At 44.0% G+C, this 17,347-nt stretch overlaps 1 protein-coding gene across 2 annotated transcripts in view; it reads left to right on the top strand.

The window, feature by feature from the left end:
* LOC106582129 (unconventional myosin-XVI) overlaps positions 1-17,347 on the top strand; it is a 225,771-nt gene that overhangs the window by 22,793 nt on the left and 185,631 nt on the right. The window contains exon 1 of one of the 2 annotated variants that reach the window (XM_082967085.1): positions 8,671-8,815. The exons of the other annotated variant lie outside the window; for it this stretch is intronic. The gene's annotated coding sequence lies outside the window, so the exon portion shown is untranslated. Of the gene's footprint in view, positions 1-8,670; positions 8,816-17,347 lie in introns of those variants that run through there. 2 annotated transcript variants of the gene reach the window in all.

Raw genomic sequence — 17,347 nt, 5'->3', positions numbered from 1 at the left:
TTTGCAGGGCTCTGGCAGTGCTCCTCCTGCTCCTCCTTGCACAAAGGTGGAGGTAGCGGTCCTGCTGCTGGGTTGTTGCCCTCCTACGGCCTCCTCCACGTCTCCTGATGTACTGGCCTGTCTCCTGGTAGCGCCTCCATGCTCTGGACACTACGCTGACAGACACAGCAAACTTTCTTGCCACAGCTCGCATTGATGTGCCATCCTGGATGAGCTGCACTACCTGAGCCACTTGTGTGGGTTGTAGACTCCGTCTCATGCTACCACTAGAGTGAAAGCACCGCCAGCATTCAAAAGTGACCAAAACATCAGCCAGGAAGCATAGGAACTGAGAAGTGGTCTGTGGTTACCACCTGCAGAACCACTCCTTTATTGGGGGTGTCTTGCTAATTGCCTATAATTTCCACTTGTTGTCTATTCCATTTGCACAACAGCATGTGAAATTTATTGTCAATCAGTGTTGCTTGCTAAGTGGACAGTTTGATTTCACAGAAGTGTGATTGACTTGGAGTTACATTGTGTTGTTTAAGTGTTCCCTTTATTTTTTTGAGCAGTATATTTACTGCAACTTTAGGCAAAGTGTAGAAAATGTATTCTTGCCAATCTCCATTATGTCCACAGACCTTGTGGCGCAACAGGAACTTCAGGAAGCAAGAAATCAAATTCCAAGTGAGGTTGAGTCCCAAGAAATCAGCAGCAAACTGTCCTTTAACATTAATCCCTGAATTTAGCTATTAAAAATAGTAGTAACTAGTTGTAGATTAACCATATTTTCACCACAACTAGACACAAACCTCCAGGGGACCAATGTTCTTAGAATGTGCCAGGGGATGTGCCTGGAACAAACTGGGAGCTAGACAAAACATGTAGGGGATTATAAATGTTTAAATGTAATTAATGTAAATTATGCCTTTCAAAGTAAAATATTCATGTAGTATCATGGTATTACATTTTGACATTTTGCATCACCATGTTGTCACATTTACACTATACAGTACCAGTCAAAAGTTTGGACACACCTAAAAGCGTGTTTCTTTTTTTAAACTATTTTCTACATTGTAGAATAATAGTGAAGACTTCCAAACTATGAAATAACACATATGGAATCATGTAGTAACCAAAAAAGTGATACACAAATCAAAATATGTTTTATATTTGAGATTCTTCAAAGTAGCCACCCTTTGCCTTGATAACAGCTTTGTACACTCTTGGCTTTCTCTCAACCAGCTTCATGAGGTAGTCACCTGGAATGCATTTCAATTAACAGGTGTGCCTTGTTAATAGTTAATTTGTGGAATTTCCTTCCTTCTTAATGTGTTTGAGCCAATCAGTGGTGTTGTGACAAGGCAGGGTGGTATACAGAAGATAGCCCTATTTGGTAAAATACCAAGTCCATATTATGGCAAGAACAGCTCAAATAAGCAAAGAGAAACATCATTACTATAACCATCATTACTTTAACCTCTACGGGATCAGTGACACCCCCCACCCACCCACAGCAGGTTTAAGCTAAAGTGCGCTAATGTGATTAGCATGAGGTTGTAAGTAACAAGAACATTTCCGAGGACATATACATATCTGATATGGGCAGAAAGCTTACATTTGTGTTAATCTAACTGCACTGTCCAATTTACAGTAGCTATTACAGTGAACGAATACCATGCTATTGTTTGAGGAGAGCGCACAGTTATGAACTTGAAAATGTATCAATAAACCAATTAGACACATTTGGGCAGACTTGATACAGCATTTTGAACAGATATGAAATGCTTCATTGGATCAGTCTACAACTTTGCAAATACACTGCTGCTGTCTAATGGCATAAATCTAAATTGCACCTAACCTGCAATAACACATTGTGACCTTTCTCTTGCACTTTTACCAGATCTAATGTATTATATTCACCTACATTAATTTCACATTTCCACAAACTTCAAAGAGTTTCCTTTCCAATGGTATCAAGAATATACATATCCTTGCTTCAGGTCCTGAGCTACAGGCAGTTAGATTTGGCTATGTCATTTTAGGCAAAAATTGAAAAAATGGGTACGATCGTTGAAGGTCAGTCTGTCCAGAAAATGTCAAGAACTTTGAACGTTTCAAGTGCAGTCACAAAAACCATCAAGTGCTATGATGAAACTGGCTCTCATGAGAATCGCCACAGGAAAGGAAGACCCAGAATTACCTGTGCTGCAGAGGACAAATTAATTAGAGTTAACTGCACCTCAGATTGCAGCCCAAATAAATGATTCACAGAGTTCTAGGAACAGACACATCTCAACATCAACTGTTCAGAGGAGACTGTATGAATCAGTCCTTCATGGTCGATTGCTGCAAAGAAACCACTACTAAAGGACACCAATAAGATGAAGAGACTTGCTTGGGCCAAGAAACACAAGAAATGGACATTAGACCGGTGGAAATCTGTCCTTTGGTCTGATGAGTCCAAACTTGAGATTTTTGGTTCCAACCGCTGTCTTTGTGAGACGCAGAGTAGTTGAACAGATGATCTCCGCATGTGTAGTTTCCACCGTGAACCATGGAAGAAGAGGTGTGATGGTGTGGGTCTGCTTTGCTGGTGACACTGTCTGTGATTTATTTAGAATTCAAGGCACACCTAACCAGCATGGCTACCACAGCATTCCGCAGCGATACGCCATCCCATTTGGTTTGCTCTTAGTTGGACTATCATTTGTTTTTCAACAGGACAATGACCCAAAACACACCTCCAGGCTGTGTAAGGTATATTTGATCAAGGAGAGGGATAGAGTGCTGCATGAAATGACCTGGGCTCCACAACCACCCAACCTCAACCCAATTGAGATGGATTGGGACGAGTTGGACCGTAGAATGAAACAAAAGCAGCCAACAAGTGCACAGCATATGTGGGAACTCCTTCAAGACTGTTATAAAAGCATTCCTTATGAAGTTGGTTGAGAAAATATCAAGAGTGTGCAAAACAGTCATCAAGACAAAGGGTGGCTACTTTGAAGAATCTCAAATATGAAATATATTTTGATTTGTTTCACACTTTGTTGGTTACTACATGATTCCATGTGTTATTTCATAGTTTTGATGTCTTCACTATTATTCTACAATGTAGAAAATAGTAAAAATAAAGACCCTTGAATGAGTAGATGTGTCCAAACTTTTGACTGGTGCTGTATATACAAAAGTATGTGGACACCCTTCAAATGAGTGTATTCAGCTATTTCAGCCACACCAGTTGCTGACAGGTGTATTCATGAAATGGGTTTCCATGGCCAAACAGCCACACACAGGCCTAAGATTACCATGCGCAATGCCAAGCGTCGGCTGGAGTGGTGTAAAGCTCGTCTTCATTGGACTCTGTAGCAGTGGAAACGCGTTCTCTGTAGTGATGAATCACGCTTCATCTGGGTTTGGCGGATGCCGGGGGAATGCTACCTGCTCGAATGCATAGTGCCAACTGTAAAGTTTGGTGGATTGTGAATAATGGTCTGGTGCTGTTTTTCATGGTTCGGGCTAGGCCCCTTAGTTCCAGTGAGGAAAATCTTAACGCTACAGCATACAATGACATTCTAGACAATTCTGTGCTTCCAACTTTGTGGCAACAGTTTGGAGAAGGCCCTTTCTTGTTTCAGCATGACAATTCCCCCTTACACAAAGCGAGGTCCATACAAAAATGGTTTGTCGAGATCACTGTGGAAAAGCTTGACTGGCCTGCACAGAGCCCTGACCTCAACCCCATCGAACACCTTTGGGATGAATTGGAACGCTGACTGCGAGCCAATACTAATCGCTGAAAATCAGTGCCCGACCTCACTAATGCTCTTGTGGCAGAATGGAAGCAAGTCCCCTTAGCAATGTTCCAACATCTAGTGGAAATCCTTCCCAGAAGAGCGGAGGCTGTTAATAGCAGCAAAGGGAGAACCAAGTCCATATTAATCAAATTAAATCAAATTGTGTTAGTCACATGCGCCGAATACAACATGTGTAGACCTTATAGTGAAATGCTTACTTACGAGCTGCTAACCGACAGTGCAGTTTCAAAAAATATGGATAAGAATAAGAGATAAAAGTAACAAGTAATTAAAGAGGAGCAGTAAAAAATAACAAGATATACAGGGGGTACCAGTACAGAGTCAATGTGCGGATGCACTGGTTAGTTGAAGTAGTATGTACATGTAGGTAGAGTTAATTGAAGTGACTATGCATAGATGTCAACAGAGAGTGGCAGTGGTGTGGAGAGGGGAGGGGGGGCAATGTGAATAGTCTGGGTAGCCATTTGACTAGATGTTCAGGAGTCTTATGGCTTGGTGGTAGAAGCTGTTTAGAAGCCTCTTGGACCTAGACTTGGCACTCCGGTACCGCTTGCCGTGTGGTAGCAGAGAGAACAGTCTATGACTAGGGTGGCTGGAGTCTTTGACAATTTTCAGGGCCTTCCTCTGACACCGCCTGGTATCGAGGTCCTGGATGGCAGGAAGCTTGGCCCCAGTGATGTACTGGGCCGGACGCAATACCCCCTGTAGTGCCTTGCGGTCGGAGGCCGAGCAGTTGCCACACCAGGCAGTGATGCAACCAGTCAGGATGCTCTCGATGGTGCAGCTGTGGAACCTTTTGAGGATCTGAGGACCCATTCCAAATCTTTTCAGTCTCCTGAGGGGGAATAGGTTTTGTCGTGCCCTCTTCACGACTGTCATGGTGTGCTTGGACCATGTTAGTTTTTTGGTGATGTGCACACCAAGGAACTTGAAGATCTCAACCTGCTCCACTGCAGCCCCATCGATGAGAATGGGTGCGTGCTCGGTCCTTTATTTCCTGTAGTCCACAATCATCTTATGATTTTGCCCATGATTTTGGAATAAGCTGTTCGAAGAGCAGGTGTCCACATACTTTTGGTCATGTAATGTATTTCACATGAGATTATGTTTTCACATGTGCTCACATTGTCACGTGTAGTTTTATGTAATCCCATGTCGCTTCACATGTTGTCATATGTTATCACATTAACTTCACATTAAATCACATGAGATCTCATGAGACCACATGTTCACGTGGTTTTTCCTTAAGGGTAATTTACTCAAGTGTTTCCATTATTTTGGCAGTTACGTGTGTGTTGAACAAGTCTGAAGCTCTTCCATTTTGCAGGGTCAGAACTCTGACCTGTCTTTGCTATCTCTAGTCCTGAAATGTCATGCTTCTCATAGACCAAATTCCCAAGGTTAAGTACCCACTCAACCTTAATGTCTCTCTCTTCTCCTTTCTTCCCTTCTTCCCCTCCACCTCTCCATACCGCTCTTGTCTTCCTTCTCGCCACCTTCCCCCATCTCCCCTTCTCTCCAGTACGTGTTGTTTTCCAGGCATCCTGGTTTTTACGCATTTAATTGAATTCCATACCCTATATCCTCAAAACAGTAGAGTATGTGATAGTATTGAGTCTATCTGGAAAACAGACAGATAAATGTTCGATTAGTTCCCAATTTGTGAGATCTTGCCACCATGTCACAGCTATAGCTCCATGTGTGAGTTTAAGCTGTAACACGGACAGCATCAGGAATAACTGATCACACATAAGCTGTCAGTCAGAAGCGATTGATTAATGATGAGGTAGGGAGACGAAGGGATGTTGGATTGATTGAAACAATAAAAGAGAGATGGAGATGGTGAGAGATTCAGTAAGAGAAAGAGAGAGAAAGCTGATGAAAGATGTGACAGAGGAGATTCAATCAAACATTGTTTTGTTCCTTTATTTATCTGGATCTGTTATTCCTTACCTCCCTGCCCCCTCCCCTTTACTCTCCCTGTATCCCCTTTACTCTCCCTGTATCCCCTTTACTCTCCCTGTATCCCCTTTACTCTCCCTGTATCCCCTTTACTCTCCCTGTATCCCCTTTACTCTCCCTGTATCCCCTTTACTCTCCCTGTATCCCCTTTACTCTCCCTGTATCCTCTTTACTCTCCCTGTATCCCCTTTACTCTCCCTGTATCCCCTTTACTCTCCCTGTATCCCCTTTACTCTCCCTGTATCCCCTTTACTCTCCCTGTATCCCCTTTACTCTCCCTGTATCCCCTTTACTCTCCCTGTATCCTCTTTACTCTCCCTGTATCCTCTTTACTCTCCCTGTATCCCCTTTACTCTCCCTGTATCCCCTTTACTCTCCCTGTATCCCCTTTACTCTCCCTGTATCCCCTTTACTCTCCCTGTATCCTCTTTACTCTCCCTGTATCCTCTTTACTCTCCCTGTATCCCCTTTATTTATTTGTGTATCTCTATTTAACTAGGCAAGTCAGTTAAGAACAAATTCTTATTTACAATGACGGCCTACCAAAAGGCAAAAGGCTTCCTGCGGGGATAAAAAATAAATAATATATAGGTCAAAACAAACATCACGACAAGAGAGACACCACAACACTACATAAAGAGAGACCTAAGACGACAACATAGCATGGCAGCAACACAGCATGATAGCAACACAACATGGCAGCAGCACAACATGGTACAAACATTATTGGGCACAGACAACAGCACAAAGGGCAAGAAGGTAGAGACAACAATACATCACGCAAAGCAACCACAATTGTCAGTAAGAGTGTCCATGGTTGAGTCTTTGAATGAAGAGATGGAGATAAAACTGTCCATTTCGAGTGTTTGTTGGAGCTCGTTCCAGTCGCTAGCTGCAGCGAACTGAAAAGAGGAGCAACCCAGGGATGTGTGTGCTTTGGGGACCTTTAACAGAATGTGACTGGCAGAATGGGTGTTGTATGTGGAGGATGAGGGCTGCAGCAGGGATCTCAGATAGGGGGGAGTGGGGTCTAAGAGGGTTTTATAAATAAGCATCAATCAGTGGGTCTTGTGACGGTAACCAGAGATGACCAGTTTACAGAGGAGTATAGAGTGTAGTAATGTGTCCTTTAAGGAGCATTGGTGGCAAATCTGATGGCTGAATGGTAAAAAACATCTAGCCGCTCGAGAGCACTCTTACCTGCCGATCTATACATTATGTCTCCATAATCTAGCATGGGTAGGGTGGTCATCTGAATCAGGGTTAGTAATGGCAGTTGGGGTGAAAGAGGAGCGATTACGATAGAGGAAACCAAGTCTAGATGTAACTTTAGCCTGCAGCTTTGATATGTGCTGAGAGAAGGACAGTGCACTGTCTAGCCATACTCCCAAGTACTTGTATGAGGTGACTACTTCCAGCTCCATACCCTCAGAGGTAGTAATCACACCGGTGGGGAGAGGGGCATTCTTCTTACCAATCCACAATACCTTTATTTTGGAGGTGTTCAGAACAAGGTAATGGGCAGAGACCTTTGTTTTGGAGGTGTTCAGAACAAGGTTAAGGGCAGAGAAAGCTTGTTGGACACTAAGAAAGCTTTGTTGTAGAGTGTTTATCATATCCGGGGAGGTTCCAGCAGAGTATAGTACTGTATCATCTGCATATGAGAGCGCTTCCTACTGCCTGAGCTACGTATATTGTTGATGTAAATTGAGAAGAGCGTGGGGCCTAGGATCAAGCTTTGGGGTACTCTTTTGGTGACAGGCAATGGCTGAGACAGCAGATGTTCTGACTTTATACACTGCACTCTCCCTGTATCCCCGTAAACTCTCCCTGTTCCCCTTACTCTCCCTGTATCCCCTTTACTCTCCCTGTATCCCCTTTACTCTCCCTGTATCCCCTTTACTCTCCCTGTATCCCCTTTACTCTCCCTGTATCCTCTTTACTCTCTCTGTATCCCCGTAAACTCTCCCTGTATCCCCTTTACTCTCCCTGTATCCCCATCTATTTCTGTCTGTCTGTTTCTTCTGTCTGTTTGTCTGTCTTTGTCTGTATATCTTGAACACACATTTCTTATTTCTCTCCCTAATGCAATACCCCTCGCCAGGCCAGTACCCCTCAACTTGTAGATGAAGGGGTGGTCAGTGAATAAGTAACGTATGGACCGATATGTCTTTGGGTGGGGGGTGTAGGTCGTGTGTATATCGGGGGTAGATGGCTATAATTAAGATCACAGATTGGTCTGGGGGAGATGTTGGGGTGGGTGGGATGGCGGGGGCGGGGGCGGGGGCGGGGGCTCGTAATTAAATAACGGGTGGAACCCAGACTGGGGGTGGTGTTTGTGCGTGCGCTTGTGTGTGCGGCTGAATCAGGAGGGTCCCCAAGGGCAACATGAGGATTAACACAGGGAGTATAGTAAATATGGGGGAGGGGGATTACCATGAACTATTCATTAGTACCTGCGTTGGACTGACACAGGGCTACAATCAGACAACGCTGCAGGGTGTGTGTGTTCTTGTGTGTTTTGTGTGTAGGCAGTAATAGCTGTGGAAGAGACAGGTGGCACATGTGTTTCTTTGTTTCTTTGTGTCAGACATATACAGTATGTTCAGTATGTTAGTAATAATCCTTAGGACACAAGCACAGTTATCTGAGCCTCTAGTGAAGGTGACTTCCCCTTCCCTGTTCTGACTTACACTCCCATCCCTCCAAACCTGTACCCTTACCCCTGTCTAGGACAGGACAGAAATTATGAAGGGAGGGAGGCTTCTGGGTGGGACGTTTCTGCACCCCTCAGAATGGGTTGGAAGGGGAGGTGGGGGTTGGACAGAGAGATGGGGGAGAATAATGTAAAGAACCGACTCTCCAAGCGGCGGCTTTGCCATAGCAACGGGGAAACGGATGAATGAATGACATCATAGTGGTGGGGAGGTGAGAGAGTGTGAAATTGATTCGGTGAAAGAGTGTGGGAGGCGGGCGTTTCGTTCGTTTGGTGGACAGGCACGTTTTCTCTCCTTCCTTCATCCCTTGTTCCCCGTGGACGGGGTCCTCCGGTAGGGCTCTTGGTTTTCTTTTTCTTTCTTTCTTTCTTTCTTTCTTTCTTTCTTTCTTTCTTTCTTTCTTTCTTTCTTTCTTTCTTTCTTTCTTCTTTCTTTCTTTCTTTCTTTCTTTCTTTCTTTGATGTAAATGTTCCTGTGTTTCTCAGATCATGTAGGGTGAATGGTGGAGGTTATTTTATCTGTCTTTCTATCTTTCCGTCTTTCGTTAGAGCAAGTGTTTGGGAGTTTCTTAGAGAACATGCCGGACTAGAAGAGAGAGAAAGTGTGTGCATTAGTGTTCTGTGAGTCTGAACTGCAGGTGTGTGTGTGTGTGTGTGTGTGTGTGTGTGTGTGTGTGTGTGTGTGTGTGTGTGTGTGTGTGTGTGTGTGTGGTGTGTGTGTGTGTGTGTGTGTGTGGTGTGTGTGTGTGTGTGTGTGTGTGTGTGTGTGTGTGTGTCAGTGGGTGGGTGCTCCTGGCTATAGGGAATGAAAGGACAGGCAAATGTGTGTGCAGTTGTCATGGTTTTAAATATACCATGAAATACTAAGGATGTGTGTGCTGTGCAGAGTTTCCCCCAGGACTTTTTTCAGAAGCGGTGGGGGGCGGGTCTTAAATGTGCAATTTTAAAAGCGTGTCTATGCAGAAAAAAATAAATAAAAATGGAGGCCGCAATTAGATAGAGGGACACACAGATCAGTACATGGGAATCTGTTAGCAATTACACTGATTTAAAGTGTATAAAATGGGGTAAAATTAAGCTGGTTTACTGGTGCTTTGATGCATTCAACCCGCTGGCATTCAATAGCAACAACACCACAATGAGAGTTTCATTTTATATGGAGTCACTGACCTCCAAATGATGACTAGCCTGGCCTGCCTTGACCCCAGACGGACTGCCAATCAGGGTTATAGGTTAGGGGTTAGAGGTCATGGTTAAACCAATCAAAATGCTCAATATATTTAGGGGAAACACAACATGGCTGAGATGATGGAAACAAAACAGAAGGGACATCACAGCTGAAAGTCATCATACAGCCACTTGAACATCTCTGTGGGCTATTTTGGAATAGTTTTTAGTCTATACATTTCTCAGTGTATGTTATGCTATGCAGGAAAAAACATAGCATTCCAATGGTGTGCCATTTTCATGTGTTGATCAAATGCTATAATGTAAAGATATGCTATCAGCTTCAAGGGTTTTGATGCTTTTGTTTTAGGTTTAGGTTTCAAGAACATTCTGAAAAGCTTGCTATTATTATGGAACGTTATGGAACATTATGGGAATGTTCTAGAACCAGCCTGTGGTGGTGTTGATGTGCAAGGTGTGTGACGAGCCAGACAGATCTGTCCCGACTCAACCCCTAAGGGTTCTCTCATCCAATATTAATGTTCTGCATGAATATATACGGGCCATTTCTGGCAGTCTAAATTGAAGTTATAGCAGATAGTCCCAGTCAATGATAGGTACGGGTTAGGAGGGTGTGTCAAGTTCACATGAAGAGCCAGTAAGTGGTTAGGAGAAAGGTCCCGTTTGAAAGATGTATTTTGAATGACTATCTGGCTAGCTAATACAATTGAATAACTAAGAAGATGGTAAATGAAGAGAAAGGTGGTCTTTGAGGACAATAAAGTCTACCTATCTAAATCGGTGAGGAGAGGGCTGACTATGTGTGTCTCAGTGTAGTGGATGCCAGGTCTCTTCTTTCCTCCCTGCAGCCCAGCTCAGTGAGAGTAACCCTCCACACTCAGATACTTATACAGTTGTAGCACTATGCTCACACTAAACATTTATATTGGATTTCCAGAAGGATCAGAGGAGTAGGTAATTATTTAAGCTTTGCAACTTTGGCTTGCTCTCTTCCCCCCTCTCCTTATCTTGGCTTAACACTCTTTGCCTCCCTCTCTGTCATTCTGTCTCTCCTCTGTCATTCTCTCGCTGATCTCCCTCTCCATCTCTCTCTTCTTCTGTACTTCCCCCTTCCCCTGTCCTCTTTCCATGCCTGCTAAAGAGGAGATGGTTGTAGCTGGTTACTTAGCGACCAGAGAAGTCTGTTTACACTACAATGAGTTTAGCAGGGGTGGGATAAAGGAAAGATTTTGGTGTGTGTGTGTGTGTCATCTGGTCTGCATGGTTGTGGTCAGATGGATCCTCTGTCTCTCTGGAGACACACACACGCCAGTGGAGTCAAGCCTCTAATAGAGAGGAGCTGCACATTTGTGCTGTTGGAAAATGTGTGTTTGTGTTTACAGTGGGGGGAAAAAGTACTTGATCCCCTGCTGATTTTGTACGTTTTCCCACTTACAAAGAAATGATCAGTCTATAATTTTAATAGTAGGTTTATTTGAACAGTGAGAGACAGAATAACAACAAAAATCCAGAAAAACGCATGTCAAAAATGTTATAAAATGATTTGCATTTTAATGAGGGAAATAAGTATTTGACCCCTCTGCAAAACATGACTCAGTACTTGGTGGCAAAACCCTTGTTGGCAATCACAGAGGTCAGACGTTTCTTGTAGTTGGCCACCAGGTTTGCACACATCTCAGGAGGGATTTTGTCCCACTCCTCTTTGCAGATCCTCTCCAAGTCATTAAGGTTTCGAGGCTGACTCGAACCTTCAGCTCCCTCCACAGATTTTCTATGGGATTAAGGTCTGGAGACTGGCTAGGCCACTCCAGGACCTTAATGTGCTTCTTCTTGAGCCACTCCTTTGTTGCCTTGGCCGTGTGTTTTGGGTCATTGTCATGCTGGAATACCCATCCACGACCCATTTTCAATGCCCTGGCTGAGGGAAGGAGGTTTTCACCCAAGATTTGACGGTACATGGCCCCGTCCATCGTCCCTTTGATGCGGTGAAGTTGTCCTGTCCCCTTAGCATAAAAACATCCCCAAAGCATAATGTTTCCACCTCCATGTTTGACGGTGGAGATGGTGTTCTTGGGGTCATAGGCAGCATTCCTCCTCCTCCAAACACGGCGAGTTGAATTGATGCCAAAGAGCTCCATTTTGGTCTCATCTGACCACAACACTTTCACCAGTTGTCCTCTGAGTCATTCAGATGTTCATTGGCAGACTTCAGATGGGCCTGTATATGTATTCTTGAGCAGGGGGACCTTGCGGGCGCTGCAGGATTTCAGTCCTTCACGGTGTAGTGTGTTACCAATTGTTTTCTTGGTGACTATGGTCCCAGCTTCCTTGAGATCATTGGCAAGATCCTCCCGTGTAGTTCTGGGCTGATTCCTCACCGTTCTCATGATCATTGCAACTCCACGAGGTGAGATCTTGCATGGAGCCCCAGGCCGAGGGATATTGACAGTTCTTTTGTGTTTCTTCCGTTTGCGAATAATCGCACCAACTGTTGTCACCTTCTCACCAAGCTGCTTGGCGATGGTCTTGTAGCCCATTCCAGCCTTGTGTAGGTCTACAATCTTGTCCCTGACATCCTTGGAGAGCTCTTTGTTCTTGGCCATGGTGGAGAGTTTGGAATCTGATTGATTGATTGCTTCTGTGGACAGGTGTCTTTTTTACAGGTAACAAGCTGCGGTTAGGAGCACTCCCTTTAAGAGTGTGCTCCTAATCTCAGCTCGTTACCTGTATAAAAGACACCTGGGAGCCAGAAATCTTTCTGATTGAGAGGGGGTCAAATACTTATTTCCCTCATTAAAATGCAAATAATTGTATAACATTTTTGACATGCTTTTTTCTGGATTTTTTTGTTGTTATTCTGTCTCTCACTGTTCAAATAAACCTACTATTAAAATTATAGACTGATCATTTCTTTGAAAGTGGGCAAACGTACAAAATCAGCAGGGGATCAAATACTTTTTCCCCCCAATGTATGTGTGTGTGTGTTCATGTACATTTGCATGTGTAGAGTGTGTTAAGCAGGGAAAAGCTGTATATTTGGATGCCTGTAATGCTATGGAATGGCATGTAGGTCTGGCTGATTCGCAGAACAACTTGGACACAGTCCTGGTATTAGACTAGAGTCATTTAGAATGAAACCCACAGATCAGTTGGCTCAACAGCCCTTCTCCCTCCCTCCCTCCCTCCTCCCTCCCTCCCTCCCTCCCTCCCTCCCTCCCTCCCTCCCTCCCTCCGTTGTTTCATGGCCAGCTCTGATCTGACAGCTGAGTGAGCTGGGATGGGGGAAGTTTTGGGAATGTTATGACTTCAGCAGTAACAGCTGACATAGTGACCTCACAACATAACCAACATCATCTGCATTCCTGCCATGTGTAATTCTCACTGTGTGAGGGGCGATGTGCGAGTGTTAGACTTTGCTTGTGAATCAGTGTGTTAGTGGGGATATGTGGTTTTGTGCTTGCATTCGCTTGTATGTTCAAGAGTCGGTGTGTGTTTCATTGAGAGTGTGTGTCTATCAGTATGTGTGTGTGTGTGAGTGAGTGAGTAAGCATCAGTGGGTAGCAGCAGCGGTCATGGTTCTCAGTCTTAGACGAGCTGGGGCAGGGGAAGGTAAGTTGAGGAGGCCGCTCCACTCAGAATTCTGCATTGTGGGACTGTGTCAGGGGCTTGTGGGTTTGCGTTGTTCCTTTGTGTGGTTGGTTATTGATTGTCTCTGGCCCAGGATGTGTCACCTCCTCTATTCTATACTGTCCTTTGTACTGGCTGGCTGTTCATGGAGGGAGGAGGAGGATGGGGGGGGCAGGGCAGACAGAGAAAAATAAGAATGTGTGGAGAAAGAGTGTAACTGGTTGTTTACCCGGAGTGAGGTGAAGAAGGTAGAACGGAAAAGGAGCGATGGAGATAGAAAGATGGCTAGTTACTGGTGGGTGCTGCTTTAAAGTTATTTACAATTCTGGCTTTTCTGTCTCTTTCTTTCTCTATCTCTCTCTCTCTCTCTTTCTCTCATTTTCTTTCTCCCCTTTCCACCCTTTTCTCTACCCTCCAACCCTGACTCCACTCTCTCTCTCCCTCTTCCACCTCTCCCTCCCTCCCCTCTCCCTCCCTTCCTCCCCTCTCCCTCCCTTCTCTCCCCTCTCTCCCTCCCCTCAGCTATCAGTGGTAATGACCTGAATCATTCTCCTCTCTGTCATTGCTGCTCTGCTGCACTCTTCCCTGTCTGCTACACTACATATGGCCTGTTTCTGCTCCTGCTTTACCAGGCAGATAGTCACGTTAGGAAATTATAGACTTGATTTCCTTTAGTTGGGTTAGTATAGTTTGGTTTTGGAAGTCAGAGATGCTGTTTTTGCAAAATGTGTAAACTGTTTGGTTTCCAGGGCTATTTATTTAACAGTGGGATATCACCGGTTGATCCGTGTTTAGCGTAATGCTAACGACTTGAATGTAGCATTCTCACTCAGATTAGCATGATGCTAATAGTGGCACAATTTATGTATTTGACGGGGACAATGCACATCAATTAACAATTCTGTAAATGTGATAGGTAAAAAAAAGCATCAATCAGTCTCACATTCTCAGAATGTAGTGTTGGGTTTCAATTGACCTCTGAACCCTCTGTCAGGTTATATTTATAGGAGCCCCTGACTGTAGCTGATCATGTACTCATAGTGAGGTGGTCTCATCAAACATTCAGCAGCCATACTGGAGTGGAATGGAGATATATCTGTATCTGTGAGCTGTATCTGTCGCTGTTCCTGGCAGCAGGCTGGCAGCCTGCAGACTCCTAGCTGTCTACTCTGACATGGACAGGAATAATCAGGAATACTGGCCTAATTGGTTCCTCTGACGTCACACTGGAGACTGGCAGACTGGCACATGGTGTGAAGAAGCAGGGCACTTTCCTGGAGCACTTTATCAGACTGGAGTTACTGTATGGTTTGTGTGTTTAGGATGTGTGTGTGCATATTTGCATATCTGTGCGAACATGTTGGTCCTAATTTGTCGATGAATAAATATGAGTGTGTGTGTTCCTTTCCTCTAGATGTTGACCTATAACAGTCTACCTTGTCTCAACTGGGTCAATATCACCATTAGTTGAAGCTGTTATGTACTATTACGCCTATGATCTATTATTTATGCCTCCAGTTCAGTGGAACACAGGGTTGAGCTAGTCTTTTGGAGGGGAAGATGGAGGGATTATAGGTTGTAATCCAGGATGATACTGAGATTAAAACAGATTACACACACACTGAGGAGATCTGTGGATTTAGACCAGGTATCTGTGTGTGTGTGTGTGTGTGTGTGTGTGTGTGTGTGTGTGTGTGTGTGTGTGTGTGTGTGTGTGTGTGTGTGTGTGTGTGTGTGTGTGTGTGTGTGTGTGTGTGTGTGTGTGTGTGTGTGTGTGTGTGTGTGTGTGTGTGTGTGTGTGTGTGTGTGTGTGCGTGTGTGCGTGTGTGCGCATAAAAGTGTGTGCAGTAACAGTGTGTTCGACTGGCTTGGTTCTGTCTCTTGTCAAATGTGTGGGCAATTGGTGCTTTGCTGGAATTTGTTTTTCAGAGGAGAGCAAATGGAGGGAGCTAGAGGAAACTGAATGATTCTTCTGCCTGTTGTCCCTCTGCTGTGCTGTGAAGCGTAGCACGCTCTGATACAAGAACACTCTCTCCCTCATCTTAGACCAGGGAAAAACATCAATCCTTTAGTGGGCTCTCTCTTCCTTACATAGTACACACCCTCCAAAACACTCACTCACTTAGACATGCACTTGTACACCAAATATTCCACAATAACAGCCTCCTACACACACACACACACACACACACACACACACACACACACGGATATACACTGCATGACTTAAAGTATGTGGACACCTGCTTATCGAACATCTCATTCCAAAATCATGGGTATTAATATGGGGTTTCCACTAGATGTTGGAACATTGCTGCGGGGACTTGCTTCCGTTCAGCCACAAGAGCATTAGTGAGGTCGGGCACTGATGTTGGCCTATTAGGCCCGGCTTGCAGTCAGCGTTCTAATTCATCCCAAAGTTGTTCGATGGGGTTGAGGTCAGGGCTCTGTAAAGGCCAGTCAAGTTTTTCCACAACGATCTCGACAAACCATTTCTGTGTGGACCTCGCTTTGCGCATGGTGGCGTTGTCATGCTGAAAAAGTGAAGGGCCTTCCCCAAACTGTTGCCACAAAGTCTGAAGCACAGAATCGTCTAGAATGTAATTTTATGCTGTAGTGTTAAAGTTTCCCTTCACTGGAACTAAGGGGCCTAGCCCAAACCATGAAAAGCAGCCCCAGACTATTATTCCTCCTCCACCAAACTTTACAGTTGGCACTATGCATTCATGCAGGTAGAGTTCCCCTGGCATCCGTCAAACCCAGATTAATCCGTCGGACTGCCAGATGGTGAAGCGTGATTCATCACTCGAGAGAACTCGTTTTCACTGCTCCAGAGTCCAATGGCGGCAAGCTTTATACCATTCCAGCCGACACTGGGCATTGCTCATGGCGATCTTAGGCTTGTGTGCAGCTGCTCGGCCATGGAAACCCATTTCAAGAGTTCTTGTGCTAATGTTGCTTCCAGAGGCAGTTTGAAACTCGGTAGTCAGTGTTGCTACCGGTGGCATCCTATGACGGTGCCACGTCAAAAGTCGCGGACTTCTTCAGTAAGGCCATTCTACTGCCAATGTTTGTCTATGGATATTACATGACTGTGCGCTTGATTTTATACACCTGTCAGCAACGGGTGTGGCTGAAATAGCTGAATCCATTAAGTTGAAGTGGTGTCCACATACTTTTGTATATATATATAGTGTACTTTCTAGGACAACATGTTGTATGAAACAGACACTTAATGAACCCCATAAACCTAAACAAGATCACAAAATGACATCACCATATTATTACATCACTACATTAGGGCCCAGAATCACAAAACACTTCTTCCGCAAAAACAAGAAGCTTCTTATTAAAGAAAAAAATAAGAAGTTCATAAGTGCAATTTCTCAACAATATCTTATGATTTAAGGATTTTCCTACGAATTTCTCAAATATTTTCTTACGAATCTTTTTAAGATGTTTTTTGCTAGTCAACTGTTTTAGCTAGCTATCTGTATCTAGTTAGCAATGGCAATCATGTTAGCATATTTCCTACTGAGATTACTGTTCTAAAACATGTTATTGGGTTTAAATAATCAATACTGAAACTTTCAGATGAAGTTTGTGAGTGAATTAAACATGTTAAATTGCTTTCATTAGCTTATTCTCTCTCTGCCCTTAGTTTAAGACAAGGGTTTAGCTATCTTGGAATTAACAACATTTCCAGTAACTTTATTTTCAAAAATCTAATTTCTTCTTAACTTTTTTGCTTAAGGAGAAACAGAAGAAATTACAGATTTTTTTTTCCATGAACCTTTTTTGAGGATTAGCAACTTTGCTTAACTTTCTTCTTAAGTTTATAGTTAAGGGAAAAAATGACACTTAATAATACAATTATTCTTAAGGTTTTGTGAATCTGGGCCCAGCTTCTTATTATTACATCATCAGTTATCGCCCATTACGTCATCAGCATTGACATGCAGGCCTGATGATGCCCTAGGCCATCTTGCTCTACCATGTTCTCAGAATGCAGTGCACAGTGAGACTTATGAGAGCTTTGATATGGCCAAAG

The sequence above is a fragment of the Salmo salar genome, chromosome 21, assembly GCF_965601325.2.
Source record: "Salmo salar chromosome 21, fSalSal1, whole genome shotgun sequence".
Classification (NCBI taxonomy): domain Eukaryota; kingdom Metazoa; phylum Chordata; class Actinopteri; order Salmoniformes; family Salmonidae; genus Salmo; species Salmo salar.
The sequence above is the reverse complement of the archived record's forward strand: the minus strand, read 5'-3'. Positions and strand labels throughout refer to the sequence as shown.